This window comes from Diabrotica undecimpunctata, chromosome 1, assembly GCF_040954645.1.
Source record: "Diabrotica undecimpunctata isolate CICGRU chromosome 1, icDiaUnde3, whole genome shotgun sequence".
Classification (NCBI taxonomy): Eukaryota; Metazoa; Arthropoda; class Insecta; order Coleoptera; family Chrysomelidae; genus Diabrotica; species Diabrotica undecimpunctata.
Window position 1 is genome coordinate 39,211,371 of NC_092803.1, and position 14,874 is coordinate 39,226,244.

Consider the following 14,874-nt stretch of genomic DNA (forward strand, 5'->3'; position numbering starts at 1 on the left):
ACTCAAAGAGCTGCGGTCAGATTCGTCGCGTTGGGGGATCATGCCCAACATCATAGGGCCCAAAACTAAGAGTAGGACGGTCCTTCATTCTGTTGTGCAATCGATCGTCCTCTACGCGCGCCTGTCTGGAGTCGTGCAGTTTTAACAAAGACGTACATAAGGCGGCTCACCCGAGCAGATAGGAAGAGTCTGTTGAGTGAGGCATGTGCATACAGAACAGTCTCTGCCGAGGCGCTGGGAGTTATCACCGGGTGATATTTCGATGTACGTGTTATACAGGGAAAGAGGAAGAGTAAACAAGGGAAGAAATGAAGACGTAGCAACAGAACGTTTAAAAAAGAAGAAAGAGAGAGGTCCATTATGGTGTAGCAATAGGAATGGGATGAGATGAGAAGGGTGGCGAAATGGACGAGGTCACTGATTCCTAATCTGAGAAGATGGATGGACTGCGAGCATCGGCGTTCCTACTTCCTGACGCAGATGATCACAGGACATGCTTGCTTTAGGACATACCTTTACAGATTTGGAAAAGAAACATGACAAATGCCTGTACTGTGAAATAACGGACACTGTCTCATACACTCCATTGGTATGCGATAGATGGATAGATGAGAGGAGCCCGTTTAAGAGAGTGCTAGAAAGTAGGGTGCAATCAATCACGGGACTGGTAGAGGAGATGCTTAGATCATCAGATCAAAGGAGAGAACAAGAAGAAATGGGACCTGAATGCAGAAGGGGTGAGATTGAACATGAACAGGGAAAACAGAGGGAAAGAAGGATTCAGTCGTAGTGAGAAAGTACGAGAACGCGTGAAAATCGTGCATGAATGGGAGATCGAGAGAATAGTGAATTAAGGAGGCTGTTTTTTTAGCAGGTAGGTATGTGGCATTGACGGCGATGGTGTCCGAACAACGTCTGCGTGTGATCTTGGATATCATCGTGGCCACGCTGGAGCAATTCTGCATAACAAAGGCTGGAAGTCGGTTCTGAACAAACTAAGACCGAGGTATATTTCGAACATTGTGACCACATCTCCCCTCAAAAGACGAAAACAAAAACGGATCAGCTGAACTATCATACATGAAAACTGGTACTGCCATTACCCTATAAAATTTAATTTTTGTTACTTTTATTGTTTTATTTTTTGAAGTGTTCTTTGGATTGTACCACATATTTTCGGTAAATATTATATAAACTATAAATAAATGAAAATTATTTACACTATATTTTAATACCAATGTTTGACTACTATAAACGATACCATGGTACAATGAATACACATTGTATTCATTGTACCATGAAACGATACTACCTACTTATAAATAAAAAAAGTAAGATTGGCAACACAGCAGTATCGGGCCAGTTCAGACCAGTTCGTACGTTCCTACCAGGGTATCTAATATTTATTTTAGAATAAAATAATAAAAAGAAGTTTGTATTCAGAAAAATAAGTTCTAAATTATAGGTAATTAATTATATTTGGACAATTTTTCGGGTAAACATTAACGAAAGTACAAGCCGAACATAGCCGCAAATGTCAACCATGGTAAAAAATATTTCAATTTGGCGATGTTGTCATGTTTTTATAATGTATATATTGTATGCTTCAAATATAAAGAGAAAAAGCTTTAGAAAAGTACATTTTGATTATATTATGACATGAATTCTGGAATTTTTAATTTATACAAAACAAGGACGAGTAAATATTTGTTTCTTTGGAGATTAATTGCAGTTAATTATTAAAAAAAATTGACAATTGCCCTTTGATAGATTATCGGATAGATTTGGCAATCGTCAAACCATCAGTTGCCAGATTGCAATAGATATTTGCAATTAATCTCGAAAGACACAAATATTTACTCGTTATTGTTTTATATAAATTAAAAATTTTAGAATTTATAACATAATGTAATCAAAATGTACTTTTTAAAAGCTTTCTCTCTTTGAAGCATACAAATGTGCATTATAAAATCATGCCAACACTGCCAAACCGAAATATTTGGTTCCATGGTTGACATTTGCGGCTATGTTCAGCTTGAACTTTTGTTAAAGTTAACCACAATTATATTATTTATCTATTGTTGACCATTTTTTGTATGAAGAGGAAACAGTAAATTAAATATTAGGGATTTTACATGTATTACCAATTTTCAGTCAGGTACGTTTCCCTTATTTACGTAAAAGTTAAGTTATTTAGATAATTATCTATATCATCTTATTACAAATTTAATAAAACAGGTATAAATAATAAATAATATTGTTTGAACTAGGTGAGTCTTCCCTGTTGTGGGATTTTAGCAACTGTCCCAAAATAATATATACCATAACTGGTTGTCACCAATTTGGTAAATATTTACGTTAAACGGATTTGCCAAAAATCGCGGTTTTTTTTTTTGGACTTAGCCTAAAAATGCGAGAAAAGGCCAAATTTTAATAATTGCGATGCAGAAAGTTAATAAAAGTATGAATTAAGATAAAAAAAAATAAAAGTGGAATAAAAAGCGGTAGATCATTAAAAATGGACAGTACAAACAATTAATAAAATTTGTGCCCCACAATTTGTGAATTTTAAGTTGCTAAGGAAGTAACACAGAATCCATATATACAATTTTTACATCTGGAATAGCTGTGAGTCAAACTGAAATAAATACCACTGGTATTTCTAATTGGTTGTTGATATAATTATAATGTTTATAAACGAAACAACCTTTATTGACATGTTTTGTCATGTGCCTATTGACATTTATGATTTTTGTTAAATGTTAAATTTACTGAATTGTCAACTAAAGTCATTTAATATGAGTTTGTAATAAACATGGGCTCTTGGATAAAATTGGGGTATTATCTTAGGGTCCTGGATAAAAAATTTAGTTGAAATATTTTTACACCAATTTTCACCAAGGCAAAAGTATAAAGTGCTGGTGAAGTTAGCTATAAATGAGGGAAAGTTTTGTACTTGGCAGTGTTGCCATGTCGTTTTAATAAATCACGAAAGAGCATGCGATGTAATATTAATTAATTTTACTAAGCATTCTTTTTAAGTTTTTAAAAGAAGTTTGATTAATTTAAATTAAATTTATTATAATTTAAATTAACTTTCATTTTTTAAGCTATTAAATTCTTAAGTTCTTAATGTATTTAGGTATCATTTCATCCCAAAATTATAAGAAAATAGTCATAAAATTGAAATCTGCTAAACATCTGTTGCAATCTGGCAACTAGTGTTTTGAAAGTTTTGACAGTATTGCCAAGTTTATTTGCTAATCTACCAAAGGCCAATTATAAAATTTTTTTCTAATAACTAACTGCAACTAATATCAAAAGAAACAAATATTCATTCGTTCGTGTTTTATATAATTTAAAAAATTTTAAAAAATACTCGATTACATAAAATAATATAATAAAAATGAAAAAATGTACTGTTTCAAAGCATATTTCAGGCATAAAACATATACATAATAAGGACATGACAATACCGCAAACGCAAATTTGACGGTTTATTTGTAGCTAACTTCACCGACGCTTTCTCTATTCTTATTCCTTTATCAAACCAAACTCTTTTCATAAAGTTGTTTAAAACATAACTAACGTAATAATATAAGTGATTTTATTTGGTCATGGATACTCTGCATATAAATCCCATAGAACATGGAACGCTTTTTTCTTTTGATGAATAATAATTTCTCAAACTTTTGGATCAGTAGGTTTTCCAAGTGCCATTATTATATCTTGCTCGTAATAAAACTGACGGTTGTCTTTATTCATACTCAAATAACGCGTGACAATTATTGTTGACAACGCACTACCTACTCGTACGTTTGATTTCAAAGCCTTCTTTGCGCCAGGCTGATAAAATTAAAGGAACGCGAGGAAAAGCAAAAAATGTTTCAATATTTAGTTGTCACCAGTTTTCGATTATCAAACAATTAATTCAATAGTAATTAATATAAAATAATTAAGCAGTAAAAATAATTCCATACATTATAAAAAAATGTTATTAATTTCATATCTACAATAAAAAAAAATTCGGTAAATTCGCAAAATAACTGCTAATAGTTCCAACATATAGTTGTTAGGGCTCATATAAATATTTATCAAATTACATGTTTGCCATATTTAAGTAAATTTAACTGTAAATAATCTGTTCAACAAAATGACTTATTTATTTTGTCAACAAAACTCATCCATTGTTTAAACAATTTACAAGGTTAATTGAACATTAAATTTATTAACAAACGGCGTATTCGTAATGTACCCAAAAAATACAAAAAAGTTATAAAAAAAGTCCAAATTCTTCAAAAAGAACTGGGGATATTTTATATCTCAAGTTTAAAGTTCTATTTGATTTTTCATTATCGCCAATTTTAATAAAGGACTATCTTCGTTCAGAATAATCGTAGGACAACTTTTCTTTAAACTTTCTAGCTGTTTATAAAAAATAATTTTTAAGTAGTTATTAAAATTTTTATAAGCAAAAAATTGTAATGTGTAGTTTTAGAGTTTATTTATTTAACTACCTAAAAAATACAGATATTGTTTGTAGCCAGTCAAAAAAAAATACATAGTATATAAAAAATGAATATGAAACGTAACTTAAATCTCATGGACAAAAATATCGAATATTTTGGAATTTTTAAATTTTTGTTTTTTCAAAATAAATTCTGGTCAAGCAAGTCGTTTATTGTAAAATAGAGTTTATTTTAACAATGTTTAATGAACAATTTTAAGTTTTTATGCAGAGAAAATTGTGAAAAAAATAAATGTTTAATATTAGGTAAATAAGGTTATTTTACTCTAAACTTAACTGCTAATTTAAATTGCTTAAATAACTAGTTTAAACTGAAAGAAGTGCATGATCAGTAACGAGTATTCTCCCCTCTAACTCTTATTACTGCTTGCATCTTTCTCAGCATGCTTGCAAGTAAATTTTGGATATATCCTTGGGAAATTGCATTTCATTCATCCTGTGCAGCAAGCCGAAGCTGCTCTATTGTATTTGGAACGGGATTTCTGTGTCGTATGCTGCGTTTTAGGTGATCCCACATGTGCTCTATTGGATTTAAATCCAGGCTAGACGGTGGCCAATCCAATCTTCGAATTTGGACTTCATCAAGATAGTTACTCACTATGGCAGCGGCATGTGGTCGAGCATTATCGTGCATTAACGTGAATCTTTCATATCCAATGTAACCAACATATAACAAAACATGATCTTGCAGGATGTTTTAAACGTAAGAATCACCAGTTATCCGTCCAATCACTTCCACAAGTACTGTACGTACCTCCTAACTAATACCTTCCCAAATAATTATGACATCAACTCCAAAACTAACGGTCTGGGCGAGACTGCAGCTGGCGAATCGTTCTCCAACTCTTTTGTAGACGTAGTTTTGACCATCTGGCTTCCATAATAGGATTCTGGTCTCATCAGTGAAAAGAACGTTTTTCCAGTTGTCGATATTCCACTAAATATGTGTTCTTGCAAATTCCAAACGACGAGCTTTATGATTTTGGAGAAGACGTGAAACTTTGGCGGGGCGTCTAGGCTTTAAGTTTGCTATTTTAATCTTCTTCTAACTATTTGTGAACTCACATTAACTTGTCTAACAGTTAACAGCTCATTTCTGAGGTGCATCGATGTCAATGAACGATTTCGTGTAGAATTAAGAACCAAAAAACGGTCATTAATTGCGGTTGTGCACCTTGGGCGTCCTTGACCAGGCTTTCGTACAAAATTTCCTGCTTCGCGGTACCTTTTTAGAGTATTTGAAACTATCGATTCAGTTCTGCTGAGACGTCGTGCGATACCTTTTTATGCATATCCTTCCTCGTACAAAATTACAATATGTGCTACTTGGACTTCATCGCAGTGCCGAATTGGTGGGATACTTGTTTTAAACTTAATTAAATCAAAACAATATTTAATTAAACTTAATAAATTAAACTAAAAATAACCGAATTAGTATGATTTTTCCTTTACGTGAAGAAGGATTTTTATGATAAAATGTACGAATGACACTAACCACTGAATAAACGTCAAAATAAACATCAAAATATTTCAAACCAGTTGAGTACATCAGCCTACTATATGAGTATTCTCAGTAATCTAAAATTATTTTGAAATAATAGTGACTACAAAAAAAAAATGGAAAATTCCAAAATATTCGATATTTTTGTCCATGAGTGTATATCACAAACAAGAACACATATTAAACAGAAAAAGTTTTATGGCAAAGTCACGGTAAGCAGTTCAGCTGATGTTCTCCAATGAGTCAAATATATTCTCCAATGAGTCATAATAATTCTTATCGGTACTCAAAGCATTGCAGTTCAAATTAAGGGTTGCACCTTAGATTTCTCACCCCTGTTTCAGCCGAAATGCAAGGCGCTGCAAAAAAATTAATCTATATACCGAATAGATTATGACTACTATACCAAATACTATACCAAAGTACCAAACTTTGTGTATGAATGCCGCACTGTGCCAAATTGCCGAAAATTCAATTGGGTAATTAAAGTTTTCCGAAAATAAAAAAATGTTCTTGTTCCTGGTACCAATCCTTTTGTAAAGTTTGTTTAGCAGTAAATGGTTGACTTCAATTAGTACCGACTATAAACATGGGTTAACTGATAATAAATAAAGTCCCAGTTTCAGGTAAAATTTAAATATGTTTAATATGTAAAATTTGTCAATCTTCATTTCTTAATGTTGATTTATTTGCGTACAATCCAAACTCATTATAATTTCATTAATACAGATAAGGCTTACACTGACGAAACTGTACTGATAAGAGGGTTTTTCGAATTCGATGGTAGTGCGCGACGGGTTTGCTAATCACCTTTTAAGTGGCTTTCAGGTATTTATACAATAAGTTTATGGAACTGAACACCAACCAGTATTTAAATACGAGTTCTTGATAAAATTTGTTTGTCTTTATGTATCACGGGAAGTGTTAAGTAGTATTACTCATTTTATTCATTACGTTTTCTATCATTTTGTGGCGTCAGTGGGATAATAATAATGGGGCTTCTTCTAGTGTTCCGGTAAAGAAGAAACATTTATCTGTAGATGCAAAGCAAATTGTAAAAACTATATACATTACCTTAAAAGAGGACTTGACGCAACTTCCGCAACGAGTAAAATATGCGATTTGACGAAAATACCTCTGACCACAGTAAAAAGAATTACATCAAATCCCATCAAAACAAGAAAAAAACGTAAAGATTCCAGTTCCACCAAATGTATGGTCGAAGCCGATAAGGACTTGATACGTCGAAAAGTCTATACCATTTACGAAGAGCAACGCATACCTACATTAAGAGCTCTGAAACAACGGCTTAATGTTGACGAAACCCAAATAAGCTGTAGTCTTACCAGCTTATGGAAAATTTTGAGAGGTATGGGCTTTCGATATTATATAATGGACAAAAGACAAGTAATTATGGAATCTCATAGATTACAAAAATGGCGTTATCAGTATATGACTTCTAAGATAATTTACCTCAACGAGCCATAGTTTGCGCTAAACGCGACCTAAAAGATTTACCGATTCCTCCGGTAAGTGTAAGACAAAAGCTCCGTCAAATAAAGGGAAAAGAATAACGATTTTACATGATGGATCAGAAAATGGTTGGGTTCCAAATGCCCTGTGGCAAAGAATATTAAAGACTCCTGCGTCGACTACCATGAAGATACAACGGCAGAAATTTTTGAAGAATGGTTCAAAAATAATCTTATGCCAAACATTCCTCAGAATAGCGTGATAGTAATGGACAATGCAAGCTATCACAGTCGCCAACTAAGTAAGGCTCCAAACTCGAATAATACTAAATTGGAAATTCAAAATTACGTGTAGATGAATGATATGTATTTTGAAGGGTGTTACACCAAACAAGAGCTTTTAGAAGTTTTAAAGGCATTTTCTATAAAAAATGTATATGTTTGTGATACATTGGCAGAGGAAATGGGACATACAGTGCTGCAGCTTCCACCCTATTATTGTATGTTTAATCTCATAGAACATATGTGGCACGAATTGAAGTCTAATGTGAGGTCACAAAATATTTCTCCAACGTTAACTAGTATTGTTGTAGAGTTAATAAGAACATGTGTCAATGATATTCTTCCTAGTAGTTGGGAAAATTCAGTCCGACACGTACTAAGTAAAGAAAATTCATATGTTCATATAGATCATAATATAATTGAATAGATCATAATTAATTTAGATGAGGATAGCAATAGCGAAACAGAACTATGTGTGGAGTGATACTGTCATCAAATCTACAAATGTTACGATTAAAAAAACGGTTCTTTTCAGAACCAAAAATTATTATTAATGTTTTTTTTTACCGCATCAACCCCTAGGGTTATTAGCGGGGTGGTATATCTTTATTTCAGAAAAGTTACACTTAGTATATTATTAAAATTTACATAGTTTTGGAAAATACAAACATTTTATGTTATGTTACAGTTTGTTATACAGTTTACAATTTTTGATAAAATTTATTGTATTACTGATGTCTTCTTTCAAACTGTGTTTTATTTTTGCTATCGATCTTGCTATTGTTCTGAAGCTATTTTCTTGTAGCATTTTAAATTAATTACTATTTAAATGGGAATAAGCCACAATTAAAGGTTAAAATATTATTGACGTTTCAATTTCCACTTCGGAAATCGTTCTCAAAATACAAACAATAGTAAATTAAACAAATTTTGTTTTTTGTTACTTAGTGAAAAATTCTTCTAATAATTTAATTTTATCTGACTGATCTATATTGACAATTCAGACATACATTATACATTTTAAAGTAGACGACTTTAAAATGATATTGCCAATATTGTTGAGTTGCGTTCCTGGGACGACTTTACTTATAAGATAGTTCATTCGATTACATGAAATCAACTTTAACTTGAGAATATCCGTCTAATTATGCTAAATGAGACCAATTGTGTCGCGAATTCCTCGGCAGAATGTAGTAAGATCTGGTTACCCATATTGAAAGATGAAGTTATTAAAAGGAAAATACCAGTATTGGTAAGTCAGTAACATATAGAGAATACATCATTTATATTTTTTAAACAACAAACATATAAAATCGGAATTTGGTGTTTATTGAAGGTAAACTAAATGCAAGATCAAATACTTACCATGTCGGGATAGTATTATGAGGTTTTTATCCTGGTTTTTCCCTCATAATTTACTATGGAATCACTAACAGGAGAATTTTACTGTCATCATGGCATGTATTTGTCTTTTTAAAGACGAATTACATGTTATGATCTTTTCTGACGGATATTCTCAAGTTAAAGTTGATTTCATGTAATCGAATGAACTTCTTCATGAATCTGATCTTATAAGTAAAGTCGTCCCAGGAACGCAACTCAACAATATTGGCAATATCATTTTAAAGTGGTCTACTTTAAAATGTATAATGTATGTCTGAATTGTCAATATAGATGAGTCAGATAAAATTAAATTATTAGAAGAATTTTTTACTAAGTAACAAAAAACAAAATTTGTTTAATTTACTAATGTTTGTATTTTGAGAACGATTTCCGAAGTGGAAATTGAAACGTCAATAAACGTATTTTAACCTTTAATTGTGGCTTATTCCCATTTAAATAGTAATTAATCGATTTTGCTGTTGAGTACACTGGACAGTCTATCATTATATGTTACACTGAAAATGGTATTTGACAGGTGTGGCAAATCAGCTGAGGGTCCTTGGAGATGATGTATCCATGTGTAAATTTTATATGACCTAGCCGCAGTCTGTTAATAACTACTTGGTAATGTCTTTGAGCTGGGAAGCGGTAGTGAAGCAGAAGTAACATCTGGTTTGATAATTTTTAATTTTGCTTCTGTATGGTTCAATTTTACTTGCCAGGTTTTGTTAATGTAAGTTTTTATTAATGTTTTTTGGTCTGAGATTGGTATGTTTTGCATAATAGGAATTGTGATGTTATTGATAGTTTCTGTTGCTGCTTTATCAGCTGCTTCATTACCCTTTATCCCAACATGGGATGGTACCCATAAATATGTTATGTTTTACCACATGTTTGGGCATTGTATAGATTGTCTTTTATTAATGCTAAATTGGCATGAGTAGGATACATCTGCTTGACACTATTTAAGGCACTTAGAGAATCTGATATAATAAGAAAATTTATATCATTGCTGGTACATTGGTTCAGTGCGTTAAAGATTGCCTGCAGTTCTCCAGTATATATGCTACACTCCTTGGCTAGACGGGTGACAGAGGTGTTGTCTTCAAAAATAGCTGCAGCAGCTATACCTTTACTGCTTTTAGAGGCATCAGTAAAAATTAGTTTGAAATCAGGGTATCTGGAGATGGTAGACCGGAATTGTTGTTTTATTTCAGAAGGATTGTGTGAATGTTTGGGATAGTTAAGTAAGGTAAAATCTACTTTTGGTATTTGAACTTTCCAGGGAGGAGACTGGCATCTGTTTGTAGAAGTGGCTCTCAATTGATGTATATCGAATTCCAATCGATTTATTCGTTCATTGAAAGGTAAGTTTCTAGGGCAATTATTTGAGTACAGATTTGGAGAGTTGCTCCTTATTAGGCTTGTTATAAACGGGTTTTCCTTTGCACTGAGATATTTAGTAGCACAACACATTGAAAAATATCGTCTTCTGAGAGTTAATGGCGGTTCTCCTGCTAGGACTTGAAGGCTGCTAATTGGCGTGGTTCTGAAAGCTCCGAAAACTATGCGCAATGCTGTGGATTGGATGATGTCCAATTGGTTCATTTGTATTTGCTTCTAATTTATTTAGTGTATTTTGTAATATTGATGCAGCTGATTTTAGGTTTTTACTTCTCATATATATTACAAGATCATCGGCGTAAAGGTTTGCTTTTACTGGAAGCATAAAATGGTTAGATATGTTGTTGATTGCTATTAAAAATAGCAGGGGGCTTAATACAGATCCTTGAGGGATACCATTTTCCAGTGATTTCTTAGTTGACATGACACTGTTTGTTTTAACTTTTATACTTCTGTTCTCCAGGAAATTTTTGGTGAAGGCTAAGAATTTGCCATCTATTTTCCAACTTTTCATTGTTTTTAAGAAGTCCACGTGGTGTCAAATGCTTTTGTGATGTCAAAGAAAATTGCTATTAATTTTTGTTTATGTATAAAAGCTTCGTGTATTTCAGATTCTAATGCTATAATATTATCTTCCGTTCTGATCGGTACCCACTTTGGATGGATGTAAGGAGATTTTTCTTTTCTAAGATCATTTTAATCTTTTGCTTAGAATCTTTTCCATTATTTTGCAGATGCTACAGGTAAGAGATATTGGTCGATACGAAGAAGATAAGTTTTTTGGTTTATCGTTTTTTAAAAATGGTATTATAATTGCTTCGCGCCAGAGAGATGAAAATTTATGGGTCGAATAAATTTTGTTGACAATATTGGAGAATATTTTATACGCTGCATTTATATATAAAATATTCTCCAATATACTATGCCATCGTATGGCACCATATGCAGAGCGAATAATAGGACAATACCAGGCTGGTTTCAGAGGTGGTAAATCAACAATTCATCAGATTTCAATCCTAAGACAAATTCTAGAGAAAACACTGGAATACGGTGTAGACACGCACCACATATTTATAGACTACAAGGCAGCCTACGACTCTGTAAATAGAAGAGAATTGTTTAGAGCAATGATAGACCTAGGAGTACCAAATCAGTTGGTAAGTTTAACCAAACTAACCCTTGAAAAAGTTGAATGCAAAGTACGAATCCAGGGGGAACTCTCTGAACCTTTTAAAACAAATAACGGGCTACGTCAGGGAGACCCACTCTCCTGTATACTATTCAATCTAGCTCTGGAAAAAGTAATACGTACGTCACAAATCACAACTACCGGTTCAATATATAACAAATCTGTGCAAATCTTAGCATATGCTGATGATATCAATATTGTTGGGAGAACGGAAAACGCAGCACGAGAAGCATACGTAGCATTAAAGGAAGCGGCTACAAAAATGGGTTTAATAATAAACACCAATAAAACAAAATACATGAAAATAGGTACGCAACCACAAACGCTACGGCCACTTGTTATAGAAAATGACGTCATCGAAGCAGTTAACGAATTTGTATACCTGGGAACGCTCGTCAATACTGAAAATGACACTACCGCAAAGATAAACCGCAGAATTTGCACGGCTAATAGATGCTATTTTGGGCTTAATCTCCTTTTTAAATCTACAGTTATATCAAGAAATACAAAAGTAAAACTCTACAAAACAATAATACGCCCAGTCCTAACATATGGTTCAGAAACCTGGACTTTAACAAAAAGCAATGAAAACATGTTAGGATGTTTCGAAAGAAAAATACTAAGGAGCATCTATGGAGCGGTAAATGAAAATGGTGTCTGGAGAAGACGATACAACTTCGAACTCTATAGGATATACCAGGAACCAGATATCGTAAAACACATAAAGATAGGACGTCTGAGGTGGGTAGGCCATGTAATGCGGATGGAGCAAACCGACCCAGCTAGAAAAACGCTCCTTGATAGACCTATTGGTCAAAGAAGAAGAGGAAGACCCAGAACAAGATTCCTAGATAACATCGATGAAGACATGAGAAATATGGAAATACGTGCTTGGCGGAGGAAGGCGATGGATAGGGACGACTGGAGAAAAATTCTTGGGGAGGCTAGGACCCACACAGGGTTGTAAAGCCAAAATGATGATGATGATAAATTTTGTTGAAGATCTCTACTAAAGTAACCTTCGCGCTTATAGGTAGTTTTTCGATGAAAATTGGTGGTATGTCATCAGGTCCAGGTGAGGTATTCTTGGGGTTATTAAGACTTTCATTTAATTCATCAAGTGTTATGGAAGTGTTTAGTGGCTTAGCAGTATCTTCTATATTAATTTTTGATGCTTCTGTTCTTTCTTTATGTTCGAAGAAATTTGGGTGGTACTGCTAATTGTTTGAATACAACTGATTGTGTTCTACTAAAATTTCTGAGATTTCGTGTTTGTCTGAAGTTGTTAGATCATTTGTAGTTATTGTGTCAATATGGTTAAATGTTTTTGAACCTTTTATTTTCCTTATTTTTTGCCATATATCCCTTATGGGCGTAGACGAGTCAATTGACGACACGTAATTGGTCCAGCTCTCTTTTTTTGCTTGCTTTATTAAAAATCTAGATCTGGTCCTTAAAGATCTAAAATTGTTCAAGTTATTAGGTGTGTATATATTAAAAGTCTTGTATATATTAAAAGCATGTTTTGTTTGCTTTAAAGCGGATGCGATTTCAGTGTTCCACCAAGGAAGAGGAGCTTTTGTGATATTTTTGGTTTTTCCTATATAATGTCTGACTGCGTCTAAGATTATACCATTGAAAGATGATAGAGTAGTGTCTATATTATCTGGTATAACGAGATTTGGTATACTTATGCTTACTAAGTTCGAGTATTTTTTTCCCAATCAGCTGACTTTAATTTCCACGTTTCATATGGTGTTGTACAGGTTTTTTCATCTTTGTCATGAGTAATTATTATTAGAAAATGATCACTGTCGTATAGGTGGTCCAATGTATTCCACTGTAAAAACGGAGCTAAAGTTGAATCACTGATAGATAAGTCTATGGAGGAAAAAGTGCCACTATGTGCATTGAATCTAGTAGGTGTTGAAACATGACTACTCAGACTCGGGCATGCCAACTTTTAAAAACGTAATTTGGATACTGCAGTTATTTCTAGTTGTTTCACTTCGTCTTCTAGAATACTGTTCGGGATGCTGGGGCAGATATTTGATATTACTAGTTTCCTTGCTGGCGTAATAAGTCTTCGAATTTTTATCTCATTGCCTTGGATGACTACTGTTTTATGGTTGTTTAGTAAGGTATCTACTATGCTAGTATTGTTCAGGTAAATACAAACTCGGTTGTTAGCTATTCGTGATGCAAAGATAACATTTTTTGGTGTGAGTAGAGACCCTATGGCTACTATGTATTCATGTATTTTAATACCTTGGATAGCTGACAGAATAATGGCTTGTTCTTTTGAAGGAAAATTGAAGTTGCTTACTGCATTGGAATATGTCGATGTTGATGATGTAGTAGGTATGCTAATATTTTCAGAATCATCCATTTTTAATTTTCGTCCTCTTCATTTGATGCAATTTTTCTAGAGCCGGTCCTGTATCGGCTAAATAGTTCGACTTGTCGAAGTTGTCAAAAAACCAGAAACAGGATTAATTGATGTGTTGTATTGAATTATGGGTTATGTATAATATTTAATAATATTGAATTTGTATTAAATTGGTAATGTACTCACAGTTTATTTTTGGTATGAAGAAACTTTGTTGTTTAAATACTCTATTTAGCTGACAATATTTTACGTTTCTTGATTTAAACCGCTGAAAAGTTAGTTTTAGTAAGAGCAGATTATAATCGGATCCACTACAGATAACATATTCATACTAAGAACGATACAAGAAAAAGCTTATGAATACGACATAGACCTATATAATATGTATATAGACTTTAAACAAGCTTTTGATAGTGTGAAAAGAGACAAAATGCTGGAAGACCTTTGTAATCTAGGTATACCTAAGAAATACATTAGCCTCATAAAAATGACATTGCAGGGTTCAAAAGCCGCAGTCAAAGTAGATGAAGAACTGACTCCCTTGTTTAACATCAACATGGGAGTAAGACAGGGAGATGCCCTATCAACCATGCTATTCAACCTAGTTCTTGAGGCAGTCATCAGAAAAACCAATATAACCGGCCATATAAACACCAAATCAGTACAAATTACTGCATATGCAGACGATGTAGCCATCATTAGTAGGAATAAGCCACGACTAATAGA

General features: G+C 33.1%; 1 protein-coding gene across 1 annotated transcript in view; it reads left to right on the top strand.

Moving 5' to 3' along the window:
* Nucleotides 1-2,047: 2,047 nt before the first annotated feature.
* LOC140440503 (uncharacterized) overlaps nt 2,048-14,874 on the top strand; it is a 112,055-nt gene continuing 99,228 nt past the window's right edge. The window contains exon 1 of the mRNA XM_072530917.1: nt 2,048-2,158. The gene's annotated coding sequence lies outside the window, so the exon portion shown is untranslated. The remainder of the gene's footprint in view (nt 2,159-14,874) is intronic.